This window comes from Sus scrofa, chromosome 1, assembly GCF_000003025.6.
Source record: "Sus scrofa isolate TJ Tabasco breed Duroc chromosome 1, Sscrofa11.1, whole genome shotgun sequence".
In the NCBI taxonomy this organism is placed as follows: domain Eukaryota; kingdom Metazoa; phylum Chordata; class Mammalia; order Artiodactyla; family Suidae; genus Sus; species Sus scrofa.
Genome location: NC_010443.5, coordinates 226,322,834 through 226,349,278, shown reverse-complemented (window position 1 = coordinate 226,349,278; position 26,445 = coordinate 226,322,834). Strand labels below are relative to the sequence as shown.

Genomic DNA, 26,445 nt, shown 5'->3' with positions numbered 1-26,445 from the left:
TTTTTTTAAACACAAACTTGGAACTGTATTAAAAATATCTTAAGAATTTCCAAATGATGGCTTTAATATGTTTCCAGAGCTTATGAATAGATGTGTTTACGTGCTCATGACCTTTTATTGCCTTTCTTAATAAACATTATATTTCTTATAAGATTTCTAATAATGAATAACTGGGCTTGATAAAACATGATAAAATTAAAATACTGGAACATATTAACCTAAAAGTCAAGAGGCAACTGATTAAAGCTAGTATACCCTGTTTTTAGTGTTGTTTTATAAGCTAGCAGCGGTATTAATTTGTTTACACTTTTAAAGTTATATATGCTCCTTTTATGTTGAGGTAACAAAAATATCAAGTATATTATCTCCAAACTAATAGAGGATTACAATAATTATTTATTTTAAAAAGATAGGGAAAGAGTGAATAAAACATAGAAAAAGCAGGATATATACAGAATAAAATTACTGAAATAAATCTAAATATATTATTAATGAAAATGCATGTGTATAAACTAAAATGGTTATGATCATTCTAATTGCATTTGAGAGTAAAACAAAACTTACATGACTGTATTACTGGTGGCATTGTTAAATGCAAGGCACTTTGGTAGAAAGAAATTTGGCAATTTGACAAGTTTGACAAATACTCTGATATTTTTTTTTTAACTTGGTTGTTTTTAAAAAAATTTCTATTCTACCACTTTCTTTCTTTGGCTGTGGCTTGCAGCAGCTCGATATGGGATCTCAGTTCCCAGACCAGGGATTGAACCCAGGCTGCAGTAGTGGTGATACTGAATCATAACCACTAGGCCATCAGGAACTCCCTCTGATAGTTTTTTAATAGATCACAAAACATAGAGAAAGCCATGAATGAAATGCATTATTTAAAATTCTAGAAAGAAGGGAAGGAAAGAATAAATGAAAGAAAGATAGAAGAAAGGGAGGAAGGAAGGGAAGTAAGAAGAGAAAAGAATAAAGAAAGGCAAACAAGTTAATGCTCAGAAATAGAGAGGAATGTTAGCAAAAATTGTGATATGATAATTTACCAAATAACTTTTAAGCATTTGATGCTTATAAAGACTATGTCACAATACACAAAAATTATAATCAAATAATAGAACCATTTTATGGACACTATGATTACAAAAATCTATATATAATACATGCATGGAAAACATTTTAATATTAGTGATTGTTTAGAGTCAGGTGAATATGGGTGATTTTCTTATATTCCTTCCAGACTTTCTATAATGTAATATAAATTTAAAGTAAAAATAACAGGTGTCTTATTTAAAAAATTGTCTCAGTGCAATATACCTGAGAATCTTTCTGAAGATATATATCATAAATTAAATGGTCTCAGTGTTTTCAGATTTGCTTAGGTCTACATTTCACAAGAGGCCATCTAAAAATATCACAACTACATTTCAGGCTAACATGTACATCTTTGCTCCCACACTGATTTTCTTTGTTTCTATCATGGAGAAGTTGAAGTATACAAAACCAGGTCTGCCATTTCTACCAAATCTTCTGGATAAAATCTTAATATTGTTTCATCTACTGCTATGATCTTGGGTCAAAAATTTCATGTTTCTCTATGTATGCTTCTTTAATTAAATATGAGAGGAGGGTTAGCTATGTGACCTCTGATCTTTTGGCTGTAATTATCTAGAATTCCACCTCACTTGTTCCTTTCATTTTAGACAGACAGTATAACTGCTAGATTATTCTATTTCAATCCTAGTTAGTAAAGGGAGTACAATCATAGTATGTACAGCAGAGCTGAAAGAAACTTTAGACATAGTATATAGCCCACCCTTTTCTCAAAGAAACTAAGTTCCAGGAGGGTGCTCAAATTTTACATATAAGGTTAATAATAAAACTGAGAGTGAAATCAAGATTCTGAACCTTCTGTCCAATAAATAAAATAATATCTAAGAGGTGATTAGCATAGTGGCTGGATCATAGATATGGTAATAATGCTTCTGTCTGCTATACTATACACAATGAATATTTTGATAAGTATTGAGATAGGAAAGAGTGATTAAATATTTTCATTTTTTTAACTTTTTAAATTTTTTATTACTCAATGAATTTATTAAATTTATACTTGTACAATGATAATCACAACCCAATTTTATAGAATTTCCACTGCACACCCCAGCACATCCCCCCACCCCCTCAACTGTTTCCTTTGGAAACCATAAGTTTTTCAAAGGCTGTGTGGAGTCAGCATCTGTTCTACAAAGAAGTTCTGTCTGTCCTTTTTTCAGATTCCACATGTCAGTGAAAGCACCTGATGTTGGTGTCTCATTGTCTGACTGACTTCACTTAGCATGATAATTTCTAGGTCTACCCATGTTGCTAAAAATGCTGGTATTTCGTTCCTTTTAATGGCTGAATAATATTCTATTGGGTAAATGGACCACATCTTCCTTATCCACTCCTCTGTCGATGGACACTGAGGTTATTTCCATGACTTGGCTATTGCAAATAGTGCTGCAATGAACATTGGAGTACCTGTGTCTTTTCAAGACATGGTTTTCTCTGGAGAGATGCCCAGGAGTGGGATTGCTGAGTCAATGGTAATTCTATTTTCAGTTTTCTGAGGAATCTCCATACTGCTTTCCACAGTGGTTGCACCAATTTACAATCCCACCAACAGTGTAATAGGGTTTCTTTTTCTCCACACCCTCTCCAGCATTTATTGTTTGTAGACTTTTTGACACTGGCCATTCTGGCTGGTGTAAGGTGGTACCTCATAGTGGTTTTGATTTGCATTTCTCTAATGATGAGTGATGTTGAACATCTTTTCATGTGTTTTTTGGCCATCTGTATGTCTTCTTTGGAGAACTGTCTGTTTAGGTCTTCTGCCCATTTTTTGATGGGGTTGTTTGTTTTTTGGTATGGAGCTGCAGGTGTTTATAAATTTTAGAGATTAATCCCTTATCAGTCACTTCATTTGCAAATATTTTCTCCCATTCTGTGTGTTGTCTTTTTGTTTTGTTTAGGGTTTCCTTTGCTGTGCAGAAACTTTGAAGTTTGATTAGGTCCCATTTGTTTATTTCTGTTTTTATTGTCATTACTCTAGGAGGAGGATCTAAGAAGATACTGCTATGGTTTATGTCAGAGAGTGTTTGGCCTATGTTTTGCTCTAAGAGTTTTATAGTGTCTGGTCTTATATCTAGGTCTTTAATCCATTTGGAGTTTATTTTTGTGTATGGCATTAGGGAGTGTTCTAATTTCATTCTTTTCCATGTGGCTGTCCAGTTTTCCCAGCACCTCTTACTGAACAAGCTATCCTTTCTCCATTGCATATTCTTGCCTCCTTTATCATAGATTAGTTGGCTGTAGGTGCATGGGTTTAATCCTGGGCTTTCTATCCTGTTCCACTGATCTACATTTCTGTCTTTGTGCCAGTACCATACAGTTTTGATGATTGTGGCTTTGTAGCATAGTCTTAAGTCCAGGAGCATGATTCCTCCAGCTCCATTTTTCTTTCTCAGGATGTCTTTGGCTATTCTGTCTTTTGTGCTTCCAAACTTTAAAATATTTTGTTCGAGTTCTGTGAAAAATGTCCTTGGTAACTTGATAGGGATTGCATTGAATCTGTAGATTGCCTTAGGTAGTATAGTCGTTTTGATAATATTGACTCTTCCTATCCAAGAGCATGGTATGTCTTTCCATCTGTTTGTGTCATCTTTGATTTCTTTCATCAGTGTCTTATAGTTTTCAGAGTATAGGTCTTTTGTCTCTTTAGGTAGGTTTACTCTAGGTATTTTATTCTTTTGGATGTGGCAGTAAACAGGATTGCTTCCATAATTTCTCTTTCTGATCTTTCATTGTTAGTGTATAGAAATGCCATCAATTTCTGTGCCTTAATTTTGTATCCTGTGACTTTGCCAAATTTGTGGATAAGCTCTACCAGTTTTCTGGTAGAATCTTTAGGATTCTCTAGGTATAGTATCATGTCATCTGCGAATAGTGATAGTTTTACTTCTTCCTGTCCAATTTGGATTCTTTTATTTCTTTTACTTTTCTGATTGCTGTTGCTAGGACTTCCAAAATTATGTTGAAGAGTAGTGGTGAGAGCAGACATCCTTGTCTTGTTCCTGATTTCGGTGGGAATTCTTCTAGCTTTTCACCATTTGAGAATGATGTTCACCGTGGGTTTGTCATATATGGCCTTTATTATGTTGATGTAGGTTCCCTCTATGCACACTTTATAGGGGTTTTTATCAGAAAGGTGTATTGGATTGTGTGAAGGGCTTTTTTCTGAGTGTACTGAGAGGATCATGTGGTTTTTATTCTTTAGTTTGTTAATGTGGTGTATCACAATGATTGATTTGCAGATATTGAAGAACCCTTGCATCCCTGGGATAAATCCCACTTGATCATGATGTACAGTCTTTTTATTGTATTGTTGGATGTGTTTTGCTAGTATTTTGTGTTGGAGGTTTGCTAGTATTTTGTTGAGGATTTTTGCATCTATGTTCATCAGAGAAATTAGCCTGTAGTTTTCTTTTTTTGTGATATCTTTGTCTGGTTTTGGTATCACATTCTATGATTGTGGCTCATAGAATGAGTTTGGGAGTGTCCCTTCCTCTGTAAATTTTTGTAATAGTTTCAGAAGGATAGGTGTTAGATCTTCTCTGAATGTTCGATAGAATTCATCTGTGAAGCCATCTGGTCCTGGACTTTTGTTGGTTGGAAGTTTTTTAATCGCAGTTTCAATTTCAGTACTTGTGATTGGTCAATTCATCTTTTCTATTTCATTTTGGTTTAGTCTTGGAAGATTTTACTTTTCAAAGAATTTGTCCATTTCTTCTAGGTTTTCTGTTTTATTGGTGTATAGTTGCATATAGCAATCTTTTATGATCCTTTGTATTTCTGTGATGTCTGTTGTTACTTCTCCTTTTTCATTTCTAATTTTATTGATTTGAGTCCTCTCTCTTTTTTTCTTGATAAGTCTAAGTGTCTATCAGTTTTGTTGATCTTTTCAAAGTACCAGCTTTTCATTTCATTGATCTTTTCTACGGTTTTCTTCATTTCTATTTCTTTGATTTCTCCTCTGATCTTTCTATTTCCTTCTGCTAACTTTAGGTCTTGCTAGCAGACCTAGGTCTAGTCTGCTCTTCTCTAACTGCTTTAGATGTAAAGTTAGTTTATTTCAGCTTTTTCTTGTTTCCTGAGGTGGGCTTGTATTGCTAGGAACTTCCCTCTTAGAACGGCTTTTGCTGCATCCCATAGGTTTTGGAGTGTCGTATCTTTGTTGTTATTTGCTTCTAGGTATTTTTAAATTTCCTCTTTGATTTCTTCAGTGATCCACTGATTGTTTAGTAGTGTGTTGTTTAGTCTCCACATGTTTGCATTTTTTGCAGTTTTTTTCTTGTGGTTGATTTCCAGTCATATAGTATTGTGGTCAGAGAAGATCCTTGATATAATTTCAATTTTCTTAAAGTTACCAAGGTTTGATTTGTAGCCCAGGATGTGATCAATCTTAGAGAATGTTCCATGTGCACTTGAGAAGAATGTATATTCTGTTGCTTTTGGATGGACTTTCCTATAAATATCTATTAAGTCCATCTGGTCTAATGTTTCTTTCAGGGCTTGTGTTTCCTTATTGATTTTCTGTCTGGAGGATCTGTCCATTGCTGTTAGTGGGTGCTAAAGTCCCCCACTATGATTGTGTTATTGTCGATTTCTCCATTTAAGGTTGTTAGCAGCTGCCTTATATATTGCAGTGAAACTATGTTGTGTGCATAGACATTTAAATTTGTTATATCTTCCTCTTGGATTGATCCTTTGATCATTAGGCAGTGACCTTCCTTGTCCCTTAAAATATTCTTCATTTTACAATCTATTTTTAATGTTGTATTTGAGTTGATTTTTCTTTTTGTGTATCAATTTGTAGTTATTCTGAAGTTTTGATATGAGTCTTTATGTATAAGAGATTGTTTTAAGTTGTTGGTCTCTTAATTGCAAGTGCCTCTCCATTGTCCTGCATTTGTACCCTCCTCTTCTCACGATTTCTGATTTTTGTGGCATAATTGTACATGGATGATTTTGTATCTTTACTGTATGTATACCTTTACTGGTGAGCCTTGTCATTTTTTGGATTTTTGTTTCTGGTTGTGGCCTTTTCTTTTCTGCCTAGAGAAGTTCCTTTAGTATTTGTTGTAAGGCTGGTTTAGTGTTGCTGAATTCTCTTAGCTTTTGCTTATCTGTGAAGCTTTTGATTTTTCCTTCAAATCTGAATGAAAACCTTGCTGGTAAAGTAATCTTGGTTGGAGATTTTTTCCTTTCATCACGTTAAGGATATCATGCCACTCCCTTCTGGCCTGCAGAGTTTCTGTTGAAAAATTTGCTGATAACCTTAACAAACCTTGTATGTTAGTTGTTTCTTTTCCCTAGCTGCTTTCAGTATTTTCTCTTTGTCTTTAATTTTGGTCAGTTTAATTAATATGTGTCTCAGTGTATTCCTCCTTGGGTTTATTTTATATGGTACTCATTGTGCTTCCTGGATTTGAATAAGTGGTTCCTATCCCTTGTTAGGGAAATTTTTGTCTATTATCTCTTTGAATACTTTTTCTGTCCTCTTCTCTCTTCTCCTTCTGGCACCCCTATAATATGGATGTTGGTGCATTTAACATTGTCCCAGAGTTCTCTGAGACCCTCTTCACTTGTTTTCAACCTTTTTTCTCTTTCCTATTCCATATCTGTGATTTCAACTAATTGTCCTCCACCTCGCTTATTTGTTCTTCTGCCTCCTGTATTCTGATGTTGGCTGCTTCTAATGAATTTTTTATTTCAGTTATTGTATTTGGCATCTGTTCTTGTTTAAGTTTTATATCTAGTATCTCTTTGCTTGGTGCTTCCTGTAAATTATCCATCTTTGCCTCCAGTTTATTTCCAATGTCTTGCATCATCTTCAGCATCAACAATCTAAAGTCTTTTTCCTGCAGCTGAGAATCTCCTGATCACTTAGCTATTTTTCTGGGGTTTTCCTTTCTCCCTCATCTGAGTTCTAGTTCTCTGTCTTTTCATTTTTATAGGTTTTTGGTGTGGTGACCTTTATACAGATAATAGAGTTGTAGCCTCTCTTCCTTCTGGTGACTGCCCCCTTTATGGCGAAAGTTGGTATGGGGGCTTGCTGTAGGCTTCCTGATGGGAGGGGCTGATGCCTGTCCACTGGTAGGTGGAGCAGATTCTAATCCCTCTGGTGGGTGGAGCTTTGTCTCTGGGTGAGATTAGAGGCAGCTGTGTGCCAGGGGTCTTTAGGCAGCCTGTTTACTGAGGGGTGGGGCTATGATCCCACCTGGATTGTTGTTTGCTCTGGGGCATCTCAGTGCTACTGACAGGTGGGGCCAGATTTCCCAAAATGGCCACCTCCAGAGAAAGGCATGCTGATGAATATTCCCCAGGGCTTTGCTTCCAATGTCCTTCCCCCACATCAAGCCACAGTCACCCCTGTTTTCCCAGCAGGTCCTCCAGGTACTGCAGTCAGGTTTGACACAGATTCCTATGGAGACTTAGCTTTGCCCTTGGACCCAGTGCATGCAAACATCTGTGTGCGCCATTTAAGAATGGGGTCTCTGTTTCCCCCAATCCCGTGGACCTCCTGCACACAAGTCCCACTGGCCTTCAATGCCAGATGCTCTGGGGGCTCGCTCTCCCACTGCTAGATCCCCAATGTGGGAGATTTGGTGTGGGGCTCAGAACTCTCACTCCTGTAGATGAGTCTCTGTGAACCAGTTACTTTCCAGTCTGTGGGGCTTCTCACCCGGGAGGTATGGGGTTGCTTATATCATATAATCGCCCCTCCTACCTCTTGATGTGGCCTCCTCTTTTTCTTCTGGAGTAGGATATCTTTTTGAAAGTTTCCAGTCCATTTGGTTGTGAATTTTGTTGTTTTTAGAAGAGAAGTTGAGTTCCAGTCCTTCTATTCTGCCATCTTAATCCCATCCATGTTTAAATATTTTCTAATAGCTTTTTAAAGAAATATATGAGAATTTCAAGGATTGCAATAGTATCACTACTTATTTGCAAATAATTTCATGTTTTCCAAACAGTTAATTCAAAAGGCATTTACTAAGTTCCTATCATATACAACCCCCCAACATGCTATGCACTCTAAGGTGATAGAAATCAACAAAAATATGGACTTTCTCTTCAGAAAGGTAATAATAATGGAAAGCATTTATTGCACATTTTTTGTATGAGAAGGTGCTCTGCCAAAGAGTCGGTGTGCACTTATATCATTCGGTTCTCACAACATTGCTATGATTTATGTTTTATTAGCAATGTTATTTTTTCCCAGTGAATAATAGAGACTTGTACCACTTTGTAGCTATAAGGATTCAGTGGAGTCTAGGCATGAAAATGCTAAATATTAACTATTAATATTTAATATAGAGAATAATGCCTTCCTGAATCTAATCAGCCATGGGTCACCATTTTAAGGTGAAGACCTGATATCGACCTTTTTCTCCCTCATCTTCAATCTGTCCACATGTCATAAAAGTACTTGTTATAGAGAATTGTGTATGAGAATTATACTGAAAAAAATCAGAGTATTTACGGTATGTAAAAGGAAATAAAGAACACTGAACACAGAAGTAATAGGAAGTAAAAGGACAAAGGAAGGAGAAAAAGCAAGAAAATATATGAAAGTTGGGGAAAGAATCAGATTTGGGTTTTGTTTTGTTTTGTTTTTTTTGCAATTGGGAGCACTTGCAAACCAATGCCCAGTAGGTGGTGCTAGAGTATGTATATTCCATCATCCAAACAGGCTGACTGGGTCCCTTTCCCACCCAGTCATCAAAACAAAACAAAACAAAACAAAACAAAACAAAACTCACAACCAATCAGACACTGGGAATTGAGCCTTGATTATTTGTTAGTGATGCCAGTTTTAAGTTAACTCATATTTTTAGCTATATAATGAAAAAAGAGATTATGTGAACTATGATGCTATTGTGAGGAAGTGCTGGGTTGACAACACACATTGCAATCCTTTATTCAGCACTTTTACTCCAAGGCTTTCTTTCAGTATTCACAGATGTTTTCAGTGGCCACATCTTAAAAACAAAGTCGTTGGAACTTTAGATATTCACAGTTCCACATCATAAATACGATGAAAATGGTCATTTACAGATGCTCACTTCCCTGACTTATTTCTCACAAAAAGAGAGAACAATAAAATTTAATATGATTTTAGTTCAGTATACACTGACAGGTTTTTTTTTTTTAAAATAGCCAAAACACAACTTTTAAATTCCTCTATTTACAGATATAGATCCCCCCAAACTAAAGGTCTAATAGAGCTAATATCCATTCTATTCCTGACCTGGGTTCGCCTCTAACAAGCCTATGTTCACTGAAATGTCATCCGTAGTCCTGGTGTGCCAAGACAGACCTTCTAGTATGTTGAGGAATGATCACTTGTCATTTCCGTACAGCAATATCTTTAATATAATTATAAATGAATGTTTGGCAAGTTGTTTATAAAAAGTAAACATATCTCCATTGGCTTATCAAAAACAACATCTGTTTATTACTCCTTGTAAAACCTTTCCATCTCAGTCTCATCTGTCCATGGGAGCCAGGAAATGATTCCATTTCTTTAATGTTCTGAAGGGTACAGCTTGTGCAAGGGGTTTAGAAAGACTGCAAAAGAACATGATGCATCTACATATGTAGAGCAATGTAATTCTTAAATACATGAGTGGTGACATTTGTTTTTTGGATTTTGGGTTTTTTGTTTTGTTTTGTTTTGTCTTTTCTTTTTTTAGGGCTGCACCTGTGGCATATGGAGGTTCCCAGGCTAGGAGTCCAATCAGAGCTGTAGCTGCCAGCCTATGCCATAGCCACAGCAACACGAGATCCGAGCTGTGTCTGTGACCTACACCATGGCCCACAGCAATGCTGGATCCTTAACCCATGGAGAGAGGGCAGGGTCAAACCCGCGTCCTCATGGATACTAGTCAGGTTCGTTAACCGCTGAGCCACAACAGGAACTCCACTGGGGACATTTGAAATTTTAGTTTTCTTCCTCCTTCTAGTTTCAGATTTCAGGAATTTTTAAAAAATGGTGATAGTAATAAGATTATAAAGGATAGGTCATTGATGGAGATTTAGGGCACTCCTTCAGGAACCCACAAATTGAACAGCATGTTAGTGTGGGTTCACTACCTTCCTTTATCAGGTATTTGAGGTTATAAATGGTGGGTTCCCCAGCAAAAGTTGTGAGACAATGTAATTGATTGAGTTACTAACTTGCACTTTGTCCATGACACAATTTTCCTCACTCCAGTCCACTCCAAGAAGGCAGGCAGTCCCTTCTTGTCTCTTTGCCTCCTAGGAGGTTTTTTTGTAAGGCAAAAAAAGGATAATTGTCTTCCTAGTACATGAAGGGGTTATGTTCAGGAGGGGAAAAGAAGACAGATAAGTCCTGGTGAAGAGGAGGAAGAAGGGAAGGTATCCTCCAGAAGTTGAGGATGCAAAGGGAGATGTGGAAATTCCCAATAAGAACCTGCAGCTCGCTTTCTCACAGCACCCCAGGAGGTAAGAAGTTTTTGTTTGGGTGTAAATGGGATGGCTGCATTGTATGCCTAAGAGGATGGAGTCTAGGCTCAGGTCACAGCCTTTGCAAAATTTGCTGGGCTTCCAGATGGGACAAAAAGAAACCCAAGGCTCTCAGATTTCAGTAGCCTATTTGAGCTAAAACAAGGCATTTAAATGGGTATAAGACCAAAGGGTTTCCTCAAATGCTTGCTTTTTCATAAGGTGGATATGAGTGAGACAGCGTCTAAATAGATTCAAAGTGAATTATCATGGGATGGGAGCACAGAGAAAAGTTTATTTTAAAAATAAATGCTCTTTCTGAGATTTTGGACTAAGGATATTTATATTTTAGTTGATGTTTAGTTTCTCATTCTGTTCCCCCCCCCCAGGAATTATTATTTTAACTAACTGTATATCTCAGCAAAGGAAAATAGGGTTGGTTTCAAAGAAAATAAAAAGTGTGAGGAGAGAAGAGGAAATTCTATTAGAACAGCTCTTTTTCTTTTTTAATGTTCTTGCCTGGGTAAATACATTAATTAGGGTATCAAATGACAAAATAAAAATTCAAGTAAATATCATTATTTAACAAACCAGTTCTTATGAAATGGGGATCAGAAGAGTGGAATCTGTAGATTTTAATAGCCTTATTTACTTGCAAGTATGCACTGCAAAAGAAGAACTGTGTTTAGGCTTTCATGAAAAACGTGAATCAAGAGACAGGCTCATGGCTAAGTTATCCAGTGAAATAGAGAAGTTATGATTGGCACTGTTCTGCATTAGGGTAACTAGAAGGTGACACACATGAAAGTGGACAAGAGCATAGCTCAGGTCACACCACTGTTCATTTGGTTCATTCTGTTCTTTTCAAACCTGCCTTTTTCCAGTTCCTCAAACAAACAACATGTGTGATAGCTTGTGGTTAGAATTCTCAGGGGTAATTTTCTTCTTTTATTCTATCTCAACTAGAGCAAAGGCCAAAACAGGCAAGTACTTTTACCATCTCCATTTAAAGGGAATGAAAGTTTTTCCCTTGAAATTTTGCCATCTAAAGAAAACAAGCATTATGTTGGCGGTCCTACCTCGCACTCAGCATTGGTCCCAAGCTTTGTTTACAGTTCCAGGGGCACAGGAACTCATTCACTCCCTCTGCATGCCTTTCTTATCATTTCAGGCCCTACTTGCCCACCAAGCTTTAAAAAAGTGATTAAGATGTATTGAAATTTTTTATGTGCTTTACTAAAAAAGGGGGGGTTACGAATATGAAATCAACTGTATTGACCCTGTTTTCCATTAAATATATATATATATATATATATACATATATATATATATATTTTTTTTTTTTCCCTGTTATGGCTGAACCTGAAGCATGTGAAAGGTCCAAGGCTAGATGCTGAATTGTGTACAACTGCCAGCCTATGCCATGGCCACAGCAACACCAGATCCAAGCAGCATCTGTGACCTACACTGCACCTTGCAGCAACACCAGATCCTTAACCCCAGTGAGTAAGGCCAGGGATCAAACCTGCATCCTCATGGATACTATGTCAGGTTCGTCATTCACTGACTCACAATGAGAACTCTTCCATTAAATACATTTGAGTTAGTCTTTTGCCTACACCACTACACCAAACTAATGTTAAAATATAATTCTCAGAAAAAGATAAAATCATGACTTTCATAAGATGAGAAATAAACACATGGTAAAGAATTTCTTTTAGTCTTGTAACAGAACCAGACCAATGTTATAACTGGTTGAAAGGAAAAGTCAAAACAGCACAAATTTGTATGAAGTAAAAGAATGTTAAAATGAACTAAAAATGGAACCAAAACTATCAAGTTTTCCAGTCCAATCAAGTCACTACCAAACTGGACAGAATATGTTAATTAAATACTAGCAGACAAGTCAAAATTTACCTATCAGTTACACATTTACAAAAAGTTGCAGAATAACTCATGACAATGAACTGAGCTAGAATCTGGTAAGCCAGAAGGGTTGTCACACAAAACATAGTTTCTACTGAAACACACAATTTTTATTTACACTAATCTTGTGAAGGCCATCGATGACCTCTACACTGAATAGTCTTATGACATTTCTCAGTAATTATCTTTCTCTGGCTACTTACAGCTTTTGACATAACCAATGACTCCCTTCTTTTTGATAAAAAAATTATTTTTTCAGTCCCCTTTGCTGGTTCCTCTTGATTATTTTCATAAGCTCTTCTCCATTTATACTCATTACCTAGGTGATTTCATCCAGTTTCAGCAGTTTAAATACCAATGATAGACTTAATATTCCTAATATTATATCTCAGTCCTAAGTTTTTCTGGAAACGCCAGACACATATTGTAAAAATTCACATTTACCGTCACGTTGCCATCCGTGTTATCCCAAATTCAACTTTGATTTCTTTCAGTCTATCCTTTTCACACACACACACACACACACACACCCCTGATCCTCATACAGTTCTAGTGACTCAAGCCAAGTGTGTATAGTTTTCCTGAATATCTTCCATGTGTCCCTCCAGGCTCATTATCTACCCTTCTACACCATGGTTCATGACAATGAAAGCTGACCTGCAGCAACTAAATCAAGGTTTTCCCTTTCCTTTGTTTTGCAGTTCATTTCAGTCAATGGGGAGACTTTGCTGAAGTCTGGAGGGTCGGAGGGAATTGAGAACAAAGTACTGATCCTTTCATATATACCCTCATGCAGCAGCTTTGAGCTGGGTGCTCTCCTTAAGGCTGGTTGTTAAAATTTGACTTAACACAGGTTTTTATATCCTTGGGTTCCTCTATTCTCTGCTCACAATTTTCTTAATAATTCCTTTATTAAGCACATCACTAATTACCTTAATTTAATGTGCCATATTTTTTTCTGATAGAACACTGATACAAACCCTATGTTTCACATTCAGCAAATTCTCTTCATCTGTTTTCAAAATGTATCAAGTTTAATCATGTCTCACTTAAAATTTCCTGTCCAAGCACCATCCTCTCTCTTCTGTGTTACTATAATAGCCACTTCACTGGTTTTGTCCTAGAATCCAAAAGCCCAGAAAAGTATGCTACAGAAAATGTATAACTATCTTTTGAAACATAAAATTTATTTTTCTATATGAATCTTGTCAAGGTCATGAATGCCCCTCCACACTGAAAAATTTAAGGTCATTTCTTGTAACCATCTTGCAGGTGTGTAACAGCTCTTTACACTTGCCCTTCTACAGTCTATTCTCAAATACAAACAGAGAAATCCTTTGAAACAAATGTCATAACCCTCATGACCAAGCCCCCCTCCATCTGTTTTCAGTCTCTGCTGAATCCTCATTCTACGCCAGCCCTTTAGGCACTCTTGCTATGTTTTAAATATGCTTAGCATAATTTTGTCTCAGAGTCGCTTCACTTGTCTGGAATGTGCTTTCCTTAGATACCCATATAGTCCCCACTTCCCTACAACTCTGCACAAAGGTCACCTTATCAGAGGGAAATTTCCTCACTATCATATGAAAGGGCAGCCTCAGCTTTCTTCTGCATTATTCTCTAGCCTTAGTCTACTTCACTTTAGTTCATAGTATTTACCATCACTTGGCGTAATTTATTTTGTTTATAGGTTTATTTGCTCTGTCCTCTTAGAAATCTAAGTTCCATGAGAACAAGATCTTTGTTCATGTTTTCTGGTGATGTTTCTGCTGTGTCTAGAAAAGTGCTTGGAGTATAGTTAGTCATGTAAACACATGTAGAGTGAAATGAAAGAATAAGTGAATTATCAAGTGGTAACAGAAATTATATTCTGAAGCCCTGAGTGATAAATGGTCAGTCCTAATCCTATTTGAGTTTCAACCATTTTTCAACATAAAGCAAAGGATTTCCCTAAATATAATCTCAAACATAATCAGATATGTGAAAGCTGTTGATTAGTCTCAGTATGACTTTAAAGCTGAAACACAAACAAAATCAGAGTTGTGCAATGGGTTGTGAGGAAGCCAATACTGAAGAAACTAGCCTGCTGGATAAATAAAGTGAATACAAAAGAAACTTCAGAATATCATAGTGGGTTTAAGCTATATTTTCTTTGAGTAAAAGAACATAATTAAACTATTTATATTGTAATTAGTGTTTGTTTTTAATAAAAATGTCTTGAATAAAATAATGATTGTCAATTATAATTGTCAATGTCTAAGCTCTCCATTAGAAATAAAATATTAATATATCAATTTATATTATATAGGCAACAGAAGATACATATCCTTCATAATCCTTTCACACAGCTATTTACTTTATTTTTATACTTTTGCATTTGGAAACCCCCCTTACTTTTTATTATATCAGTATCTCTCAAACCTGGGCTCTTCAATGAAGCAATCTCACTCAGTTTTATCCTACACATCTTTGATAACATTCCAACAATTCTCTTAAGCTCAACTCTACTCCCATTAAATTATTTTCCCATGGTGGTAGCAGGGTGTAACTTGGCATTTTTCTGAAAATTCTCAGTATCAATATTAACTCAGAGAGTCAAGTTCAAATTTCTATACCCACCTGAATTGATAAGTAAGAAAAACTTACTTAAGACTTACTTAAATCAAATAAAAATAGTGAGAGCTTATCAGTTGAGGATTGAAAAGGACAAAGATTATGCCTTCAGATATGGCTTGTTCCAGAAACTCAAATAAAAGCTGTCATACCTGCTTTGTCTCCACCTCTAGATTTTATTTTCTTTTGTGTTGAGAGTTGATTCTCATGTTCTTCATGACGAGATGTTTTTCATTTTGAGTATCTCTTCCAAGCAGCTCCTGAAAATATCCCAGAATTAACTCTGGACATTTTATGAGATTCAACTTTTTTCTCTGTCCTAACCTTAATGTTTGAAGCTAAAGTAGAAAAAATACATATTTATAATAGATAAAGCAATAAAAATCCTTATTCTTAAATATAGCAAGAATAGTGTAAGACACAAAAATTAAAATTTGAAATCCAAATGAAATACATAAAATAACTTGAATAAGGACTACAATAGAAATATTGGTAATTCCAAAATTAACATATGTCATGCAACTCAAATGACAAACTCAACAAGCTTTTCTTTTTTTTTGGTGCATTTATTTTTTATTTTTTAATTTTATAATGATTTTTATTTTTTCCATGTAGCTGGTTTACAGTGTTCTGTTCAACAAGCTTTTCTATGAGACTATATAAAATAATTCTGGAATGTATAATGTAAGAATAAATCTCTAATGGTGGCCAGGAAATTTATGAATACTGAGTAAGAACAATTAAGAAGGGAAAGTGAGAGACAAAGATACTAAGCTAACTATAAAGTCATCATAAGCAAAAGTGTATGATATTGGCACAGAAACATATATTAGTCATATATGGTCAAGCATCCACAGAAAGATAAGTATATATATGGTTTTAATCTAACCTAATGAGAATGATTAATTTAATAAATGGTTCTAATATGACTGATTATCCAGAAGGAAAGAGAAGTAGATCCTTACCTTGTCTTTTTTAAAAGAAAAATATTGGAATGAACTGTGGGAGCCTATTTGTATACACTTGGCGGAGGCAGCTTTCCTTAATAGGACAAGAATCTCAAAAACAGTAAGGGAAAAACTAGATATATTTGGCTATTTAAAAATCACTTATATTTTCATGGTAAAATTTACCATAAACAAAATGAAGAGGAAAATTTAGAGATATGTTTATAAATTAAGTATGGAAAAGGTTCTATTTTTCTTAGAGACTGGTTACTGAAGGATCACGGCATATAAAATCCACGTGGAATTCACAGGATAACCTAACTGTATACACAACAGAAAGAGAAACTTTAAACACTCTCAAATTATTGGCAGAATTTCACAGTTAAGACTTAAGTTGCATTGCCCAGAAATACCTTTCTAATCAAATGAAACTTCTAGAAAAATATGAAAAACTATTTCAAATCTTTATTTTAAAATAAGTAAATAATAGGCAGAATGATAATAGTTGGATATTAAGTAGAAACAAAACAACAACAAAAACAAACCCACAAGACAATGGAAAATAATTAATAAGATCTCAAAATATTCTCTTCTGGATTTGCTTTTCTTGTCAGAAAGAAGAAAGTTTGGAAGGGTCAACAGATTTACACTTTTGACCAAAAAGGAATTCTAGAAATGTTGAGTCAATAGAGAGAACGTCCTGTTTTTTAGTCCCAGCTGTTGCAATGAAATGTAGAATTCTGAAAAATATAAAAGGCATGTGCCACAAAATAACAAATATAAATAACCACTTCTAGACTCCCCTGAAATGATGAACAAAATATAATTATAATAACTGAGATATATTTTGAAGGGAGAAATTGTTTTGATTAATGGAGAGAATCCTGTAAAATCTCTTCCCAAGGGAATTAGAAAAAGACTGACTTGGCAAAAACTGCTTTCTCAGGAGGCCTTGGTAACTGTGAGCTGAGATCATTTGTGTTTGGTTGCGGGTGGAAGAGGACTGGGTGATCATTCACTTCTGAAGAACTTCAGTGGATGAATGCACTCAGTCTGTCCTAGATTCATTTCATTAAGAGAGAATGAACTAGCTAACATTGCCAAAATCAAGTTCACTTAAGGTAACAGGCCAGGGATTTTTCTGACCATCTGTCTCTTTAATAAAGATATGTTTGCCATCACTGTGGCTAAAATAAAAATATGAAACATAAAACAGAAAATATCAACGGTTGAAAAGGATGTAGAACTCTTTTACCTTGTTGGTGGGAGTATAAATTGGTATAAACATGCTCAAAAATTAGTTGGAAGTACTCAGTTAAATGAGCATTTTATGACTCAGCAATTCCAGTCCTACATTATATGAGCCAACAAAAAAGTGCACATAGGTTCACCAAAAACTGTGTACAGGAGTATTTATAGAAACACTCTTCATAACAGACCCTAACTAGAAATTACCCAAGTGGCTTCTGTCAACAAAATTGTGATATATTCACCTATGGAACACTCTAAAGCAATGAGAATGAGTGAAATGCAACTACACACACCAGCACAACACAACATTAATCTTTCAAATGGAACACAGATAAATCTTGCAAGCACAATGAGTTACAAAGTAAGTTAAGCATAAAAGGGCATGTGCTGTTTGGTTCCCTTAATGTACAATTCAAAAACAGACAAACCGAACTATGGCACTTGAAAGTCAGGAGAAGGAATATCCTTGGGGCACAGAGACTGGAGACTATAAGGAGACATGAAAGGCTAGGGGGCTCTGGGTTGCTGATGGTGTTCAGTTTGTAAAAAATCATCAAGCTTTAGGAGTTCCTGTTGTGACTCAATGGTAACAAACCTGAGTAGTATCCCCATCCATGAGGATGTGGGTTTGATCCCTGGCCTCACTCAGTGGTTAAGGATCTGGCATTGTCGTAAGCTGTGTTGTAGGTCTCAGACATGGCTTGGATCTGGCTTTGCAGAGGCTGTCGCCTATGCTGGCAGCTGAAGGTCTGATTTGATCCCTGGCCTGGAAACTTCCATATGCCATGGGTGCAGTCTTAAAAACACAAATATATATGTATATGTGTATATATATATATAGAGAGAGAGAGAGAGAAAGAAAGAGAGAGAGAGCGCGCGCGCACATGTAAGCGAGCTTTAAACTTATATTTTGTACACTTTTCTGTATGGATGTTATATCTTAACAAAAATTTCCTCAACAGACTCGCATTTGTTATAGAGAGCAAGAAGCAGTGGGGAGGAGAAATGAGTAACTCAACTTTCTTTAAAAGAGGGAAATAGTTCATAAAAAATTTTTACCTAAAAAGCAAGCAACTGTCCAAATACAGAGCAAATAGATTCATATACATCTTTCCCAATAATCTGGGGAAAATATCACCTTTGATTCTTATTTCAAAACTCAAGGCTATTATATTGTTCCTCCTCCAAAGAATAGTTTTCATATACTTGGCTTCATTTACCAATTTTCTGAAGTAGGTAGAAAAAGAATACTGTTAACCAAAGAGGTATCATCTTGTAAATCACTTTACTCTCCACAGCAATTTTCACTTTGGAAAGCCTTTTCACACAAAACTATTCCTTGGCCCACAAGGGAGGCCCAATGAATTGCATTGCCAATAAATACCTGAATGGGAGTGATTCCTCTGAGTACCTGTTGAAGCCTTTACATTCCAGACACTAAGCTAAGCAAGCACTGCTAAAATGATAGGTGAAGTTCTAATCTCCAACTATGTTAAACTCTCTTCCCAAGGTGCCAAATTTCTAAATTGCTCTGTTCTCACCTACTATGAGATGGTAAAACCTGTTGGCAATTCTAAATATTAAGTTAGATGAAAATCAAGGTGCCAAGCAGACCAGGGAGAGGCATGGTGTAACTCAGTGAGGACCACTGGGTAGGAAATGCTAGGAAAGAGTATAAAATAGGCCAAGCTTGTACAAAGGAATCAAAGAATGACGTCTCTCTAGAAGAGAGACCAGCTGCGCAAAGAGGTAAGTTGGCCGAACCACACAAATCGGCTGGATCAACAAAGGGCATTCACCCTGTTAAGGACTCTTCACAAAAAGAGAAAGTTGCCAAGAAATTTTCAAACACACAGTTCCAGTTAAATGTGTGAAGAGGGGAGAGGAAGCTTGAATTCTTATATCCAGTCTTAGAAAGAACAATTAAAATATGTATATGTAACTACATAATTATATATATAAACATACACATATATATGCTATCTATGCATGTACGTGTGTACACACACACACACACACACAATTAATCATTATTTGTCTCTATCTTAAAGAGCTTCTGAAGTTACAGATAATACTTTAGTAATCCTTTTTATGCCTGGCACCTAAAAACACTCATTAAAAATTAAATAAAGCGTTATGTAAGTGTGTAGAGCTTCTTAATTGATCACTGAATGATCCTAGACTTTTAAGTTTCTATATTAACAGTGCGCGTATCTTTCTTTATTCTCACTTGCCAGCTTTTGTTTTAATTAATGCAAAACTTCTATATCCTGGTTTTAACTCACAGTTAATTCATCTAGTCTGAAGATTCATCTCCCTTTCTTGACCAAACCCATGAATATTGATACAGATACTTGCTATCCTGAAACTTTTATTAACCTTTTGTGGGTTCACAGAAATAGAGGAAGTTTATAATATCAAATGAATGTAATACTATATTAGGGCACAAGCCTAAACCGAAATAGAAAAAAAAAAATCATATCTTTGTTGGCATTGCATTTACATGTAACATCTTACTCTTTCCATGTGTATATGTATCTGCAAAATCATCAATAGTGTATATGCTATATTTCAGACTTGCTCTTTAAAATATATCATCTCGCCATGCCAGTAAATAAACTTCCACAATAATAATAACTAGAAATACTAATCATTTTGCATGCATGTGTCACACATTATTTAGTTTTAAATTTCAGTATGGAATAAAAAATGAACAGATGCAGCAGGCAGAAAATCAATAAAGATACAGCTGAACTCAACACACTAATCAATGAACTAAATAATCAGGGACATCTTATAGACTACTTCACCCAACAGCAGAACACAAATTCTTCTCAAGCTATATGTAATATTCACCAAAAGAGACCACATTCTGGGTCATATTAGAGCAAAATATATAGCATTGAATATATATATTAGAAAAGAAAAAAAATGGTCTAAAATCAATAAACTAAATTTCCATCTTAGGAAATAAGAAAAATAGGATCAAAGTAAATAAAGAGTAAGCAGAAGAAAAAAAATTAAGAATTAGAGTGAAAATCAATGGAACTGAAAACAAGAAATTACCATAGAGAAAATAAATGACACTTAATGTGGTTATTTGAAAAGATCAACAAAATTGACAAGCCTCTAGCAAGGCTAACTTAAGAAAAAAGAGAGTGAGAAAGTATCAATTACAGACCCTATGGGAATTTGGGGTAGGGGGTAGGTAGAGGGTCAGGGAATTGCTCTTGTTCTCAGGGATCAAAGAGAGCAGGGAGCTGGTCCATGATATGGTCCTAGGGACAATCTAGGTTTAGGCTTAATCAGTAAGGGACAGGACATAATTGTGTGTGTGTGTGTGTGTTTGTGTGTGTGATCCCTTCCAATATTCCCCAACCTCCAGTAAGCTTTCTTTAGAATTACTGCTAAATCTCAGTTATGCCATTGGAAAATAGGTAAACCCCAACACCCATCCTTGGGTGTAAACTTATAGGGAGAAAGCAGTGACCCCTTCTCTCCATCAGAGTGGGCAGGAGAAATTACACATGCCATTAGAAAACAAATATATCTGGTGAAGTTAATGACATGGTCAGCTACTGATATGCATGTGTGTTGGTAAGATGAAGAGGTTGGAATGGCAAAAACACTGACTTTTTGGAGCACATCTGAGAGGTTACTTTTGGAAAGTTTCCTAAGTGCTAGGACACACTTTGACTGTGGTCCTGGGGGCAGAGACAGGAGGTAATATCCTGCTGGGTTCTCAGGCCATAAAGATGTGAATTTAAAAAAAAGAACTGAAAGTGTATTTGATGAGATCTGGATATTATAACTTAAACAAGTGTAAGAAAAATGAACAGATTTTTTATACTGAGGAGTTGTGGGCAACAAGGTAGAAATTAAAATTGGAGCAGAGATGCCAGAAATACTACCCGTACTAGAAAGTCTCAGATTTTTCCTTTTGCTAAAGCTTTCCTGGCTCCTTCACGAGATTCATTCATTTAATTGTTCTTTCATTCCCACATTATTATTGTCTGGTATGTGCCTGCAATTGTGCTGGACACTGGAGATACAATGGGAAGCCAAGTAGGTTTGGCCCTGCACTTAAGGAGCTTGCAGGGAGCTGGGAAGGTCAGCGTTAAAATAATGAACAAAATCCAGTACTGAGGTAGGAATGGAGAACTGATCAAGAGTATAGCAAAATATAGTACCTTAGAAATAAATGTCATTATAAAGTCTGTAAAAGATAAAATCATATTTAGTAAATGCCTTCTAAAACATCAAAGACTTTAATTACAATTCATTAAAATAGGCATTTGGAACTTGCTCATATCACTTAGCTGGAAAATTCACTCATGCAACATGCTTCTACCTACAGAGGTGGAAATAAAGGCAACAGTATTGCGTGCGTTTGTGTAGTTAACAGTTGATGGGGCCTGATAGTAATGCTGAATTAAGGTAAAGTATTCGTTGTAAATAACTTGAAGGATAGAAGAAGAGCTATAAACTTTCATGATTATTTTATTTACTTTGGCTCTCCCACTGTTAAAAATGTGTATCATAGAGAATCAGTTGCCTGCACACTGCATTTTACTCGTATCTAAAGAGAAAGCCAATGGTGCATTCCTCACAAGGCATTTGTTTTTATAGCCTGTTAAGCCATAAAACAAATCTCTTTAACTATTTCTGATTTAAGGTATGCATATTACAGTGCTTTTTGTTTGTTTAAAGTACAAATCTTGGGTTTCGTGGGGAAGTCCTGTATAAATCTGAAAAACCAAATCATGTAGCCACACATCTGGAGACCTGGAAGCATCTGTAGATTTTACAGCCTAATTAATAATTATGTAGATAGTAAAATCCCAAAAACCCTTCTGCCTCTCAGAAATGACTCTGGGAGTTCCTGTCATGTCTCAGCGGAAACTAATCTGAGTAGCATCCATGAGGACACAGGTTTGATCCTGGCCTTGCTCAGTGGGTTAAGGATCTGGCATTGCCGTGAGCTGTGGCGTTGGTCACAGATGTGGCTCATATCCCACATTGCTGTGGCTGTGGTTTAGGCCAGCAGCTGTAGCTCCAATTTGACCCCTAGCCTGCGAACCTCCATAAGCTCCATAACTTTAGAGTATTTCCATCCCAAACCCCAGCTCATCCCCCACCCTCCAACCTGTCTCATTTGGAAACCATAAGTTTTTCAAAGTCTGTGATTCAGTATCTATTCCAAGAAGCAGCTCATTGTGTCCTTTTTTAAGATTCTACATGTAAGTGATAGTGTATGATATTGGTGTCTCACTATCTGGCTAACTTCACTTAGCCTGATAATTTCTAGGTTCCATCCGTGTTAATGTAAATGCCGTTATTTCTTTCCTTTAATGGCTGAATAATATTTCTTGTGTATATGTACCACATCTTCTTTATACACTCCTCTGTCAATGGACATTTAGGTTGTTTCCATGTTTGGCTATCGAATATAGTACTGCAATGAACACTGAAGTACATGTATCTTTTCTTTGGATAGATGCCCAGGAGTGGGATTGCTGGATCAAATGGTAATTCTATTTTTAGTTTTCTGAGGAATCTCCATACTGTTTTCCACAGTGGTTGCACCAATTTACAATCCCACCAGCAGTGTAATAGGGTTCCCTTTTTCCCACACCCTCTCCAGCATTTATTGTTTGTACACTTTTGAGTGATGGCCATTCTGGCCGGTGGTTTTGATTTGTGTTTCTCTAATTAATGATGTTGAATATCTTTTCATGCGTTTTTGGGACATCTGTATGTCTTCTTTGGAGAACTGTCTGTTTAGATCTTCTCATTTTTTGATGGGGTTGTTTGTTTTTTTGGTATTGAGCTGCAGAAAGTGTTTATAAATTTTGGAGATTAATCCCCTGTCAGTCACTTCATTTGCAAATATTTTCTCCCATTCTGTGGGTTGTCTTTTCATTTTGTTTACAGTTTCCTTTGCTGTGCAGAAACTTTTAAGTCCCATTTCTTTATTTTTGTTCTCATTGTCATTACTCTAGGAGGTGGATCTATTTGATAGTTACTTATAGAAAAAAAATGTAAAAATAGTTTCAGTGTGACATACTGTCACATGGATAATACAAATAATTTCAAAAGCTTCTACAAAAAAGACAAGCAATTCAATGTGTTTATTTCCACAGATAAGGCTGAATTTATTTGTACTTGGAAAGAACAATGATGTCCTAATGTGAATCCTCAATGTCTGTTGGTTAACTTCTCTGCTTCCATTGTGACATGCTGGTCAGGATGGTAATTAATTAGAGCCACCCCTCCCTAAATGCCCTCTCCATAGACCCCAGATATGTTCTCATCTCCTACTTGGATTTCAAACCCTTTGAATGCAACTCCCCTTAAAGCTTCAACCTGAAGTTCTTAACTTTTCACTGTCCACTTTATGTCCTTTACATGCCTTAGCGCATCAACAAGTTCAATTAAAGAAGCACATATTCAGTGCTGGTGCTATAATGATAAAGAAATTTAATTGTCTTTTTGTCCTCAAAACATGTTATTATGGGCTGATTTGTTACCTCCGCCAGAATTCATATGTTGAAGTCCCACCCCCAGTACGTCAGAATGTAACTGTATTTGTAGAGAAGGTCTTTAAAGAGACAGTTAAGCTAAAATAAAGCTTTTAGGATGAGATTTTAATCTCACTGGGCTCCTTACAAGAGAAAGGAAAGACACAGGGATGTGTGGACATAGAGAAAAGGCCATGTGAGGACACAGGGAGAAGATGGCCATCTAAAGACCCAGGAAAGAGCCCTCAGAAGGAACCAACCCTGCTGACACCTTGCTCTTGGATTTCCAGCCTCCAGCAGCGTGAGACAATAAATTTGTGTTGTTAAATCCACTCAGACTTTGGTATTTTGTTATGGCAACATCTACAAACTAAATACACATGTATATTTGGTAGGTACCAAAAGGAATTGGTAACACTATAAAAGCACCACTTTACCGTGAAGATAAATTCTTAATTCAGAAAACAGATGTTGTGATATAAAAATGGATGTTGATGAACTTGTTCCCTCTATAAATCTAGTGTAACCCTTCTATCACCACCATGAAATGTTCTCTGCTATTCTGGATGACTCTCACTCCCTTCTCTGGACCTTTTGAGTACCCAGTTCCTAGTGCACTGGAAAAAAATATATTTAACATCAGAATCTCATTCTTATTCTGAAACTGTATTTAAAATGCATCTCAGCATACCTGTCTATTTGTAGCTGGCAAAAAAGGAAAAGACAGAGTTCCCTTGCCTTCTTACTCCATCCACCACTCATCCTTCCCTTCTCCCATGCTCACAATGACACAGGGATACCATCACATAAGACATGGGTTTAAACCCCTGAATTATATCATACTTCATTATTCTCTTAAAATGTCCTCATGAGACAAAGTCTCTCATATATGAATGAGGCTATACCATACACTTAAAAAGCACCTCATACATGAGGATGACATACAAGGAACTGAATGAATAGCACAGCTTAGGGGTAAGAATTTTAAATTGTTTGACAAGTGAACTTGAATCCAAAATTTTTTCTGAACTAAACAAAAAGCCCTACACCTAGCCTGAGAATATAAGAACACAAACTACCTGTGGAGTGGGGTATGGAGTACCCCAGGATATGGTTTTGGCTTCATGGCTAACTGTACAGGGATGTCAGGTCAAGTTCACCTCCAGGACATTTCTTCAGCTTGAGCTACTGCAGAATTGTGGTGATGAAAATGAGGGGTTGTTGGGGAGGTCCACAGAGTCCTACTCCATCTTAAAGATTACCTCTCCCCACTACTTCAATAAAGGACAATTCTTTCATTTTTGGTTTTCCACTGCTCAGCAGGTGCTTGAGTTTGTGACCTTATAGATTAAACACAAATAATTTCCTGTAACATCATCTTGAATTACACATTCATTCAACTTAAACAAGTTCCTCCATACAAATGGTATTTCTTTACTAGTACCTCTTTAATTGAGTTTGATCATTACTCAATATTCAATATAATCACAAGTTCTTAAAATACTAGAACACTTGGGATACTTGGGGTTGTACTAACTGAAAATAAATGCCATTCAATTTACACTGACTGTATTTCTTCTTATAGTAGGATTTTTAAATGCTTAGGTTTATCCAGTATGAATACTGGGAGTGGAGAACAAATATATCAATCTCTCTGACAGTAAGTTTTCCAGAGGAACTGTTCACATGCAGTGTATTTCACAATTTTGCTGGTTATGGAGACTGTAAAGGTACTTTCAGGTGCACAGGACAAACACCTCCCTCCCTAAGAGCCTGGAACATAAGCCATTAGTCAGATGAGATCTTCAGTGAAGACAGAAGCTGTGCAGAGTACTATATGTAAAGCCCACTGAGTGCATTAAGAGTGTAATCTTTACCAGTTTACTGGAGGCATCAAGCCCTTACCATGTGGAACATCTAATTTCCATTAAACAAAGTTTACATATTAAATAGGGTTTGCACAGCATGTGAACCCTGGTTCTATTACCTTCTGAACATGTGATCTTAAGTAATTTGTTTAACTTGGCTGAAATCTTCTTTATCAGAAAAATTGGCATTGTGATGGCACCACTAGATAGGATTACTGTTGATGTCAGAGGAGATACTTCTGAGCTTTCTGGGCCCAGCACACAGTAGGGTCTATAAATATTACCTGCGTTCATCATTATTCCATCACCACCATCACCACTCATCATTCTCATTTTCACTGCCTGGTACATTCAGCTCAGCCTACCCTTCTTCTACCTGACTTTATGCACAAATATTAACTGAGTATCTACTATGTGCTAGGCACTGATCTAGGTGCTGGGGATGAGGAAGAAGTAAGTAAACAATAAGGATTTTTTTAAAAGTCCTGTTTGGTGGCTTACATTACAGTGGAGGATTTCAGGCTGTTTTTTAAATATCAGCTGGATATACCTATGCAGAGGGTAAACCCACAAAGTCCGTAGCTCAAACCTCCACCAGTGAGCCCACTTTTTAAATTCAATTTGCCCTGAATGAATCTGTATTATTCAATTCAATTCAAAACAATTTCATCCTTCCAATTCAAAGAAATGAAAGATATCCCATGCGCCTGGATTGGAAGATTTTATATTATTAAAATGGCCATACTACTCAAA

The 26,445-nt window shown here is 36.2% G+C and overlaps 2 long non-coding RNA genes across 2 annotated transcripts in view; one reads left to right on the top strand and one right to left on the bottom strand.

Moving 5' to 3' along the window:
* The window catches only part of LOC106506962, a 50,261-nt gene extending 30,564 nt beyond the window's left edge, over positions 1-19,697 (bottom strand). The window contains exon 1 of the long non-coding RNA XR_001302622.2: positions 15,258-19,697. This is a non-coding gene — a long non-coding RNA (uncharacterized LOC106506962). The remainder of the gene's footprint in view (positions 1-15,257) is intronic.
* The window catches only part of LOC106509189, a 77,100-nt gene continuing 60,967 nt past the window's right edge, over positions 10,313-26,445 (top strand). Inside the window, exon 1 of the long non-coding RNA XR_002336383.1 lies at positions 10,313-10,566. This is a non-coding gene — a long non-coding RNA (uncharacterized LOC106509189). The remainder of the gene's footprint in view (positions 10,567-26,445) is intronic.